Source organism: Oryx dammah, unplaced genomic scaffold (assembly GCF_014754425.2).
Source record: "Oryx dammah isolate SB20612 unplaced genomic scaffold, SCBI_Odam_1.1 HiC_scaffold_2, whole genome shotgun sequence".
NCBI lineage: Eukaryota > Metazoa > Chordata > Mammalia > Artiodactyla > Bovidae > Oryx > Oryx dammah.
Genome location: NW_024070186.1, coordinates 71,867,476 through 71,877,727, shown reverse-complemented (window position 1 = coordinate 71,877,727; position 10,252 = coordinate 71,867,476). Strand labels below are relative to the sequence as shown.

The window sequence follows — 10,252 nt, the reverse complement described above, 5'->3', positions numbered from 1 at the left end:
GAAGTCAGCAATTTTTCTATTCCATATTGAGTATAAATATCCTAACATGTTAAAACTTTTGAAATTACATACACACTATATAATTCTATAATTTGAATCAAAAGTATTATTTATGCAATGATTCATAAATTGTGAGTCTTTTCCCCCCTAATCTACAAAAATGTAAATTAACTCTATAAAATTATAAGGTTAACAGAATTAACCCTATAAAATATTTTTAAGAGGAACAATGGAGTGGATTTTAAAGTAATATTTCTTAGGACCAAAATCACTGCATCATTGTTATCTGAGAAAAAAGGTACCACTCCAATTTTAGTATATATAGTGTAATTTAGCAAAGCCCTAAAAAGTGCTAAGTTTAATGGGGGAGTACCATTGAGTATTATTGATTGATCTATCAAAGAAAAGGAATGCTGTGAACGTAAACCAAACTGCACAGCGAGTACCAACTACAGGCTTAAAATGGTCTCCCAAAGGCAAGCCAAATGAGGACCCGACGAGGACAGAACTGCGGGATGACGACACACTCAGAGAGGCGGGGCCGCGTGGATTCTGCTTGAATCTGACTGATGACCATGTCTTTGGCAGCCATCCTCAGCTGTGCTTCCCCTTGGAAATATTAAAAGTCTGTTGCACCCAAACCTAGGTAACCCTACACATACCCACCCCTGCCCCCCGACTCCAATGCACACACAAGCACAGTAACTAAGATAAGTAAAGGGCAAAATAACTTTTTAGTAAATGGAAACTGTCTTACTTCAGAGCCATCCCCAACACCACCGGTCCTGGACATTCCCCGATGAACAACTTTGATAGGAGTATTTTCAGCCATATCACTAATTGGTCTACTCTTACTCTTTGCTTTAATGTAAAACCAAAGGGGGAAAAGTGATTTCAGAGGCACCTGCAATCTGACGTGTGTGAGCAGAACTGAAAAAAAAATTTCTTTTTTCAAAATTGGATTAATTAGCATTATCGGAAAAACAAAGGGAACAAAGCCACGGGTAAGTAGTGCATTAATCATATTGCTAGTAATTAGTGCCACAATAGAAATACAAGACAAAACAAAGAAGTTGGAAATAGTTCTGAAACTAGTCATATTTGTAGGTATCACTAGCTAAGAAATAGACATAATTGGACATGCAAAGAGGACAAGAATAAAATAGAATCTCAAAAATCACCTAACGTTGAAAGACTCAACTGCATAAATCCTGAATCCCAGAGAAATGGAGAAATTGATGTATTTGTAGTGTCTAATATCCAGAGTTTAAAAAACTAGGAAAGAAGAGGATGAGGGAGGATGGGAATAATTGGAGGAACAGACTGTATTTCCATTTTAAAAAGAGAGAGCCTATGCAGTTATAACAAAAGTCCAGCCAAATCCCAAATACGCACAGTCATTTTTAAACACAAAAATAGTGAGTTTTTTTCTTTCACTTTAAATATATGATTGGATGACTTTGGCTAATGCAAAACCTTGCTCAAAGTGATAAAATATTTAATTGTAGTTTTCAAAGAATGGAACCATTTGTATGGTCAATTTCTTGGCCTTAGATTTTCAGTATCAGAGTCTATTCCTAGAATCCTTTATAAAAGTGTTTCATAGGAAAATGCTGATTTGTGTTGATTCATTTTACAAATGGAAACTGAGCCCAGTGAGGTACAGAAGAATAGAGGAAGACTAAAATTTTTCTTATGGTTCTGAATAGCCCATATAAAGTCATTCACCTTCCTGTCCTCCAATTTTTCTTACCCAGAAAAAGAAAATTCAAAAAAATAAATATCTAGCCTGAGTGTTACCTCCTTGAAGATGGCTTTCTGGGGGGTGTATGGGACTTTGTTTTTCTTATTTATAAAAAGAAAAGAAAAGAAAAGGACATGCATCTGTGAATGGAGACAGGTGATGCTGACTGGAGCTGATTTTCATCTTGAGGCCTGTAGAGCTCTAGTGGTAGGTGATAAGCGATATCTCAGAAACCAAATGCATGGGAGATATTTGCCTGGGAACAGCCCTCTTAGATGTCTTCTGAACCTTTACTCCCATTTTTAAGCTTCACTAAATACCTTCCTCAGTCTTTGAACCTTTCTTTTCAGCACTCCCTTTTCCCTCTCACTGTGCTTCCCTCCTCCATGGGCTTATCTTCTTTTATTCCTCACTTGTCCCTATCATTTCTTTTCCCTTCACAAACTTTTTCTACTTTCACATATTATTTTAATGTTCTTTAGCTAGTGAGTCTGAGAGTCCGTCACCACCTAGCTCTTTCTGTCTCTCACCTTGATCAAGTTATTTTTCAGTTTTGTACTTTCCCTATTTATATGATAGTAATAGCAGCATTTATTATCTTGAATCATCTCAACATTTCAGATTAAGAAAATCTAGTCAACAAAACCCACCCTTACTTAATTTGGCTAATTAAGTAGCTAATATATTTTGAATGATCTTTTTAATATTAAAAACAAAAACTCTAGAAATATATCTCTATAAGTGGTTCATGTGTAAAGAATATACATGGCATCAGGCATCTAGAAGTTATAAAGGAAAAGGGTGATAACTCTTTCCATATTAAAATAATCAGGGCTTATGAAGGTGAAGTCACTCAGTCGTGTCTGACTCTTTGCAACCCCGTGGACTGTAACCTACTAGGCTTCTCCGTCCATGGGATTCTTCAGGCAAGAATACTGGAGTGGATTGCCATTTCCTTCTCCAGGGGATCTTCCTGACCCAGGGATCGAACCTGGGTCTCCCGCGTTGGAGGCAGATGCTTTAACCTCTGAGCCACCAGGGATGGACAAAAAAATAAGGTTAAAATATTAAAAACATATTGGAAAGAAATTTGTCTAATATATGTGAAACAAGACTAATTTAATAAATACACAGACAGCCTTTGTAAAATTAATAAGAAAAATATGAATCATTCAATATAAAATGGACAAAGGACACAAATAGGCAAATATTAGAAAATAAGATATAAATAAGCTAGTAAATTAGTAAGTGTTCATCATCACTCAATAATTATAAAAGTGCAAATTAAAGTGCTAATGTACCATTTTTCATCTACCAGGTAAAGATTTTGAAACTTCAACAATACTATTGTTGACAAAAACCTGGAGAAATAGGTGCTCATTCACAAATACATTAAACAAGTATTTACTGAATTCTACTCTGAAACACTGATGATGGGATTGCAATTTGTGCCTCTGAATATACTGGTTCAGAGAGCCTAAGGAACCTACCCAAGGTCATCTGCAGTTGACCAAGTTGACACATTAGATCTAAACTCCAGTCCTTTGAATTGTGAATCTTTTTTTTTGTGGAATCAGACCCACTATGGATTCTCCATAGGTGTTAGTTTACCTTTCCCTGTAATTAATTTTCTTGAAAGTAATGGCCTTCAAACTCAAATCTTAGGATGTCACACTATAATTCTCTGGAATCCCAAAGCCCCAATCCCTGTTCCCTGATGCAGCCACACCTGAGCTACTTCTGGATGAGAAACCAATTTGGCTGTTACGCTTCCCCAGTTGTCAGCATGTCTGGGAGAACATTCAGGTGTGCAATGGCAGCCTTCTGAAAGGACCGTGTTTTATTTACTAACAATGAAGAGGATGATGATGATGATAATTAGTAAATAATGATTTCATGGTGAATTAGAGTTTACAAAGGATTTGACACATATGATTGAAAATGTAGTCTCTACAACAAACCTGTTTACAAAATGTTATTGTCATCTAAATTTTACAGATGAGAAGACAGAGAGCTAAAGAATCTTTCTAAGATCTGTAGGTTTTAACTGGAAGAGCCAGGAGTAGAATCCATGCCTATCTGATAACAAATCTCATGCCCTTTACTGATAGCTGTGGTTTGCCGCTTTCCCACTTAACAGATTGTTGTAAATGTAGCTAAGAATATCAGTCTATACTTATTGCTTGCATATGAACTTGCAGCTTTTCTTTCGACCATATATAGCTGAATAAAGGTTTTTTCCCAATTAAATATATTCCTAAATTCTCAATAATTTAATTATCCTTTGATTGAATACTCTGCCTTCATGTTTTTTGCAGTTAAATGCAGATTTGGAAATGGGCAGCTTTGCCTTTTTTAAGGATTTATAAAACCACAATTGTATTTTATAAAGCCAGACAAGCTATAAAACTGAAGACTAGCATAAGCAAGACTTGGAGACGTAAATGTTATTAATCCACGGTGTTGCTGGTTGCAAAGGAAAGAGAACAGGAATTCTTTTTTCTTTAAAAGTGTTGTTTTGCTTCCCTTAGACCTCTCTTTCCTCCAGTTACAGACAAAGAAAGAGGGCCACAAAATGAAGAACAGGGAGTAAAAGGACATTTGTATTAGGTGAGCTTGTTAAGGGATAAAAAAAATCATTTGGGGAGATTTTCTTTGCTTCTTGCTCATCTCCTACCTTACCACCTCTCCCACTCTCCACCTGGAAACTTTGGTGGGTTTTTTAGAGCATAGCTAGATTCTTAGTCACTGAATGTTTAGACTTCATTGGAACAGTGGAAGCATAAAGCAAAGCATAAAGATCCAACCAGTCCATCCTAAAGGAAATCAGTCCTGAATATTCATTGGAAGGACTGATGCTGAAGCTGAAGCTCCAATACTTTGACCACCTGATGCAAAGAACTGACTCGTTGGAAAAGACCCTGATGGGAAAGATTGAAGGCAGGAGGAGAAGGGGACAACAGAGGATGAGATGGTTGGATGGCATCACCGACTCAATGGACATGAGTTTGAGCAAGCTCCAGGAATTGGTGATGGACAGGGAAGCCTGGTTTGCTGCAGTCCATGGGGTTGATGAGTCAGATACAACCGAACGACTGAACTGAGCTGAAAGCAAATCTGGATTTAGAATCAAGTTCACAAGACTCCCAGACTGTTTCTCCCACCACAAGAGGAATTTGACCAATAACTGCTGCAATGAGTCCCCTCTTCCAATCTTATGCAAATTCATGCTCTTTTATGATGAAGTGTTTTACATGGAATAGAAGAGAACTACATCCTAAATTTTCAGTTCAGCTCTTTGGAATATAACTTATTCAAAAGGCAGAACTTTCGCCATTGACAATAACAACCCACAGACATGGTAGGCAGTATGGTGTGGTGAAAGAACCCTCACTGGCCTGGGAACTAGGTTCCAGTTCTGACAGCATCTTACAGCCTCCAGGAAGTCAGGCCTCTCTCTGGATCTCAGTGCCTCACCTTTATGGTGAGGGGGTTGGACTAGATAACCCAGCTCTAAAGTGTTGTGTCTAAGATGAACACTGTAATAAAAAAAAATGGACGTGATTATATCAATATGCTTCAAAAGACATTTTACCATGTCACATATACTCTTTCACCAGGGAAGGGAGAAGAAAACACTAATGTGATTTGATTTTACTTTTGCAATGTGTCACTGATCTTTTAAGCCTAACCAGGAGAAGGTATTTACTAAGAGGACAGTGTTTGAAAGGATGAATACACCACCTCAAAGTGGGAATTGGTGCCTTTCTTACCAGTAGGAGCAGCCCCATTTACAATAGTGTCTGCAAAATTGGTGGTTCCAAACCCATGCTTCCTCAATCACAACTCTGAAGAACAAGTCTTTCTGGAGATTATAGAGCCATTTATTGAATTTCCATAACATAGATTAGAGTAACATTGAGTCCATTGAGAACCAGGGTTAAATTTACAGTTTCTCTTCAGACTCAAACATTTTTAGTGTGTTCACCTTTTATGCTCTTAAAACTGTATTACTTACTGATGTTGCCACCTGTTCTTATCTTATCTCACCCCATCTTACCTTTCCTTACCTTATCTCGGCCTCTGAAGTCATTACACTAATATTAAGACACCTTCTAAACAAAAAGCTTTTGTTCTCCATTGAATCTTTCTAAGTCCTCCTTCCGCTCTGCCTTGACATAGAAATGCACCTTGGTTCTCCTTTCTTTCTGAGTTAAGCATTTAGATGGAAGTTAACAAACAAACAAACAAACAGGAATCAAGCAAATATTTTGTTGAATATGAACAGATACACACGTGCACACATCCCCACCCCCAAACCAATTAGGAAAGCACACTGCCATCAATTGCAGGAAGGCCAGGGGCACCCAGGCCTTTTGTTTAAGCAGGTTCTTGGGAAACAAGGAGACATCAGCCAGACTTGGGGCCTTGTGTGAAGGTCTGGCTTCAGTCATCGCTTGTTGTTGAGCACCGGGAGCAAAAATGTAGTCAATAATGGAAAGAAAATCCTACTAAGAGATCTGAGCCCAGAAACTAATCCCAGCAAGTATGACTTGTGTCTCTGTAGTTTTATAAGGGAAGATTGCTTTGGTATTTAATTAGTGAATGGGTGAATTTAAGAAGAAAGTATTTCCCTTTTGAGTCCCTGAAAAGTCACGAGCAGTCCAGGAAGGATATTGAATTTTTCACAGCTACCACAACAACGTGGATGGCATTTCTTGAATACTAGCACGCATCACAATATGCCAAAGTGGAGCATGGCATTTGGAGGAGACTTCTATTTGCAAGTATGAGTGAGAATTAAAAATAAACTGGGAGTAGATGGGTGCTCCATGATGGGGATTACCCATCTCAACAGGTGTGTGGCCGGAATAGGAAAGGAGATGGGGTATTATTTGGCTTTAGTCTTTCAATTTACTGGCAGAGGGTGCCTATCCACCACCACTACTGGTCATATTAAATATCTACATGAGGACCTCCTTGCTGGCTCAGAGACAAGGGTTCAATCCCTGATGTGAGAAGATCTCACATGCCTCAAAGCAATTAAGCCTCTGTGCCACGACTATTGAGCCTGTGCTCTAGAGCCTGGGAGCCGCACGTACCAGAACCGCTGAAGCCCAGAAGCCCTAGAGCGCATGCTCCACATCAAGAGAAGCCACTGCAAGTGAGAAGCCTGAGTACTGCGCAAAGAGTAGTCCCCACTCGCCACGGCTAGAGAAAAGCCTGTGCAGCAATAAAGGCCCGGCAGAGGCAATAAATAAGTAATTTTCTAAAAAACTAGATGAGTCCACCTGTAAATATGCAGTCCTTATGCCCAAAGAGAGAGAGAGGGACAGGAGGAAGGAAAGAAAGAGGGAAAGACGAGCCACTGACCTTTACTGAGCACTTGCTACGTGCCAGTCAAGGCTGTGGGTGCTGGCGGGGCCCTGGCTGAAAAGAGGTGAATGAGAGAAGGGAAGTAGAGTTAATGGGGCTTTTGACAGAACTGAGCTCCTATTCTACTTTCTTGGCCTGGAACTATTCCTGTCCTCCTCTACTTTTTTTCTTTCCCTCTCTCTGGATGTCATCTGAAGTTGACTCATCACATCTCTCTCAGGCTCCTCCTTACCATGAGGATGGAAGCTGAGGAAGGCATACCTCACCTATCCCCTGAGGGTGGGAGAAAAACCCCAGCCTGTCAGGGGCGTGGACACTGAGGTGAGAATGCTGGGAACCTACAGGCTCTGCTTAGGAAGACCTGCTTCGGGTTGTAGGTCTGCCATTTACGGGCCATGGGATCTTGGGTTAATTACTGTAGTTTTCCTTTGAACTTTGCTGCTGCTGCTGCTGCGTCACTTCAGTCGTGTCCGACTCTGTGTGACCCCGTAGACGGCAGCCTACCAGGCTCCCCCGTCCCTGGGATTCTCCAGGCAAGAACACTGGAGTGGGTTGCCATTTCCTTCTCCAATGCATGAAAGTGAAAAGTGAAAGTGAAGTCTCTCAGTCGTGTCTGACTCTTTGAGACCCCATGGACTGCAGCCTACCAGGCTCCTCCGCCCATGGGATTCTCCAGGCAAGAGTACTGGAGTGGGGTGCCATTTATGTAGTGCTTAAAAGCACAGGTTCTTGAGCCAGCCCACCTAGGTAGATTTAAATCTAGGCTCTGCTATTTTTTGGCTGGATGACCTTGGGCGAGTTATTCAACCCTGTTTGCCTCGTTTCCTCATCAATAACAATAGGGATGACAGTATCTTTGCTTGTGAGGGTTAGAGAAGATACTGGGAGTAAACTGGCTGGACAGTGCCTGGCATAGAATAAGTACTCGAAGATTTTTTTCTTTATTTTTAAGCATGTTAACCCTGCTTGACAGATTCGTTGTCATCAATCTTTGAGAAGTAATTTTGAGCACGTTTCCCACCCCTCACAAAAGCCACTTCTTGGTAACTAGCTAAAGTGTATTTATATACCTTCTTATTTATTTTTTGCTATGGTTGGTTCTTTCTCAGGTTGCAAAGAAATCATCCTGTGGAATAATAATAGTTCACCAAATTTATGCACCAGTTTTCCCCATGTCCCTGTGGCTTTTTAGATCAGGTGAACCGCGGCTGAACCACAGCCAGCAGCACATGGGGACAATGGCCAGTTATTATTATTTATGTTTCGTGTGAGATAGATGACGATGACTCACAGAGGGCAGGTGGAATGCAGGACCCAAGGTGGTGCAGGGCACAGGGGGTGTTCTGACCTCAGAACCCAGCTCACCACCAGACAGGTTCAAACCCCACTAGCTGTCCACACTCACTACTCCCTGAATCCCCACACCCTGAAACAATAATAATCTGTGACTGATTTCTATCCTGTTTTGTAAAGCACTTGAGGACTGTGGTGATAATGTTACATACCTGTCAAGTAGAAAGGCAAAAACAGCATCCGGAAGGCAGAAGGCAATTTGAAGCATGCAAAATGGGGTTATTGACATGGAAACTCAGTGACATCTAATTCCCATTGTGCCAGCATTATGTAAATACAGAGTAGGTGGAATTTTGTTGAAATATTTCTTAATTATTACCAATTACCATTGCATTTTTAAGACCAATGTTTCCAAGAGAGTTTTGGGAAAGACTTGCACATTTGTAATTATGTCTTACAGCTAGTAATATTTTCTTGGAACCCAAGCATTTAGAAACTTTCGAGATGCTCTTGGGTTTGTGACTTGAAATTGCCAATAAAATGTAGAGCATTTAGATAAAAATGATAAAATCTAGAATTATAGGCTATGAAAATTAAGAGTTATTGGTATAGTCTAGTTTGGTGATCCCCCCACTCATTTTTACAAGTGAGAAAACTGGGGTGCAGAGAGATTATTTATTCAGATTTGCATTGATTTTTAGTTTTAATAATATTTGTTATACAGTCAAGTTACCAGATTCCAAAACCAATGATTCTTCCACTTCTTTATACTGAGTTTATGAAATCAAGAAAATTAAAATGTTAGCAAACAGTGCTAATGACAGCATCACTTAGGAAAGTTCACCTCTGTATTACAATTTATTTTCCCAATTTATAATTTATCTGGGAGGCTTTGCATATTCATTCACTACATGTTTATGATCAATTCAAAATTGTATAGATTATTCAATTATAAGTGTTCTCTTAATTCAACCTTTCTGACAATTACATTTGCTTTTGATTCTCCCAGAAAATGGAATTTAAGTTTTACTGAAGATCTTTCAACTCTACATCATACTTCTACACACCTTCACTTTTGTGTTTCTGCAAGTATTAGCATCATTGATGGTCCCATGCCCCAAGCTTTATTTTCCCACCTGTCTGAGCCTCCTTAAGCCTCACTCCCAGAGAGTAGAGTTGTTCTTTCCTTCACATCTGTGCCAAACAGAGCCTTTCTCTCCTTTAAGCCTGCTGGAAAGCTGTTACTAATATCCAAACCAGTCTTCATGTTTTATTTCTCCGTTTCATCCAAACCTTTTCTCAGGGAAGTCTATTTCCATTTATCCACCAGATGCTCATTTTTAAAAGTGATTTCTTTAATAAATATATTTTAAAATCATACCCTTTGCCTCTGAGGAAATCAGTGCTTTTAATTTTTTTTTTAAGTGACTAATGTCAGCAAATAAGGCACCATCAAAGGGAAATAAATGGTGGCCACATGTCACACACTGCTGTGTAACCACATTCAAAACAGTGAAACCTGCTCTGGCTCTGCTCACCCAGCTTACACTGAAACATTCGTGTGGACCATGTTTTAGTCCTTATGTGTGTGTGTCTGTGTGCATATTTGGTGCCATTTCCACTTTGTTCACACAGGTTAAAAGAAATAATTATATATTTGTTTGTTTGTTTCCCAATCTGATGTGAGGAACCATAGTGTTTTTCTGAATCACATTTTTCATTTGAGTGCCATGTTCACTTTGATAAGAGATCATTCTCCTGTTTGTATATCTCACTGCCAAAAGGGACTGCTGGTTATCTCTGATTGCAGGCAATTCGAACTTTAAGTAAGCCTGTCTT

The 10,252-nt window shown here is 39.4% G+C and overlaps 1 non-coding gene across 1 annotated transcript; it reads right to left on the bottom strand.

The window, feature by feature from the left end:
* Positions 1 to 2,713: 2,713 nt before the first annotated feature.
* Positions 2,714 to 2,786, bottom strand: TRNAW-CCA. Its single transcript has one exon. It is a non-coding gene; the product is annotated as a tRNA-Trp (tRNA).
* Between the last annotated feature and the right edge of the window lie 7,466 nt (positions 2,787 to 10,252).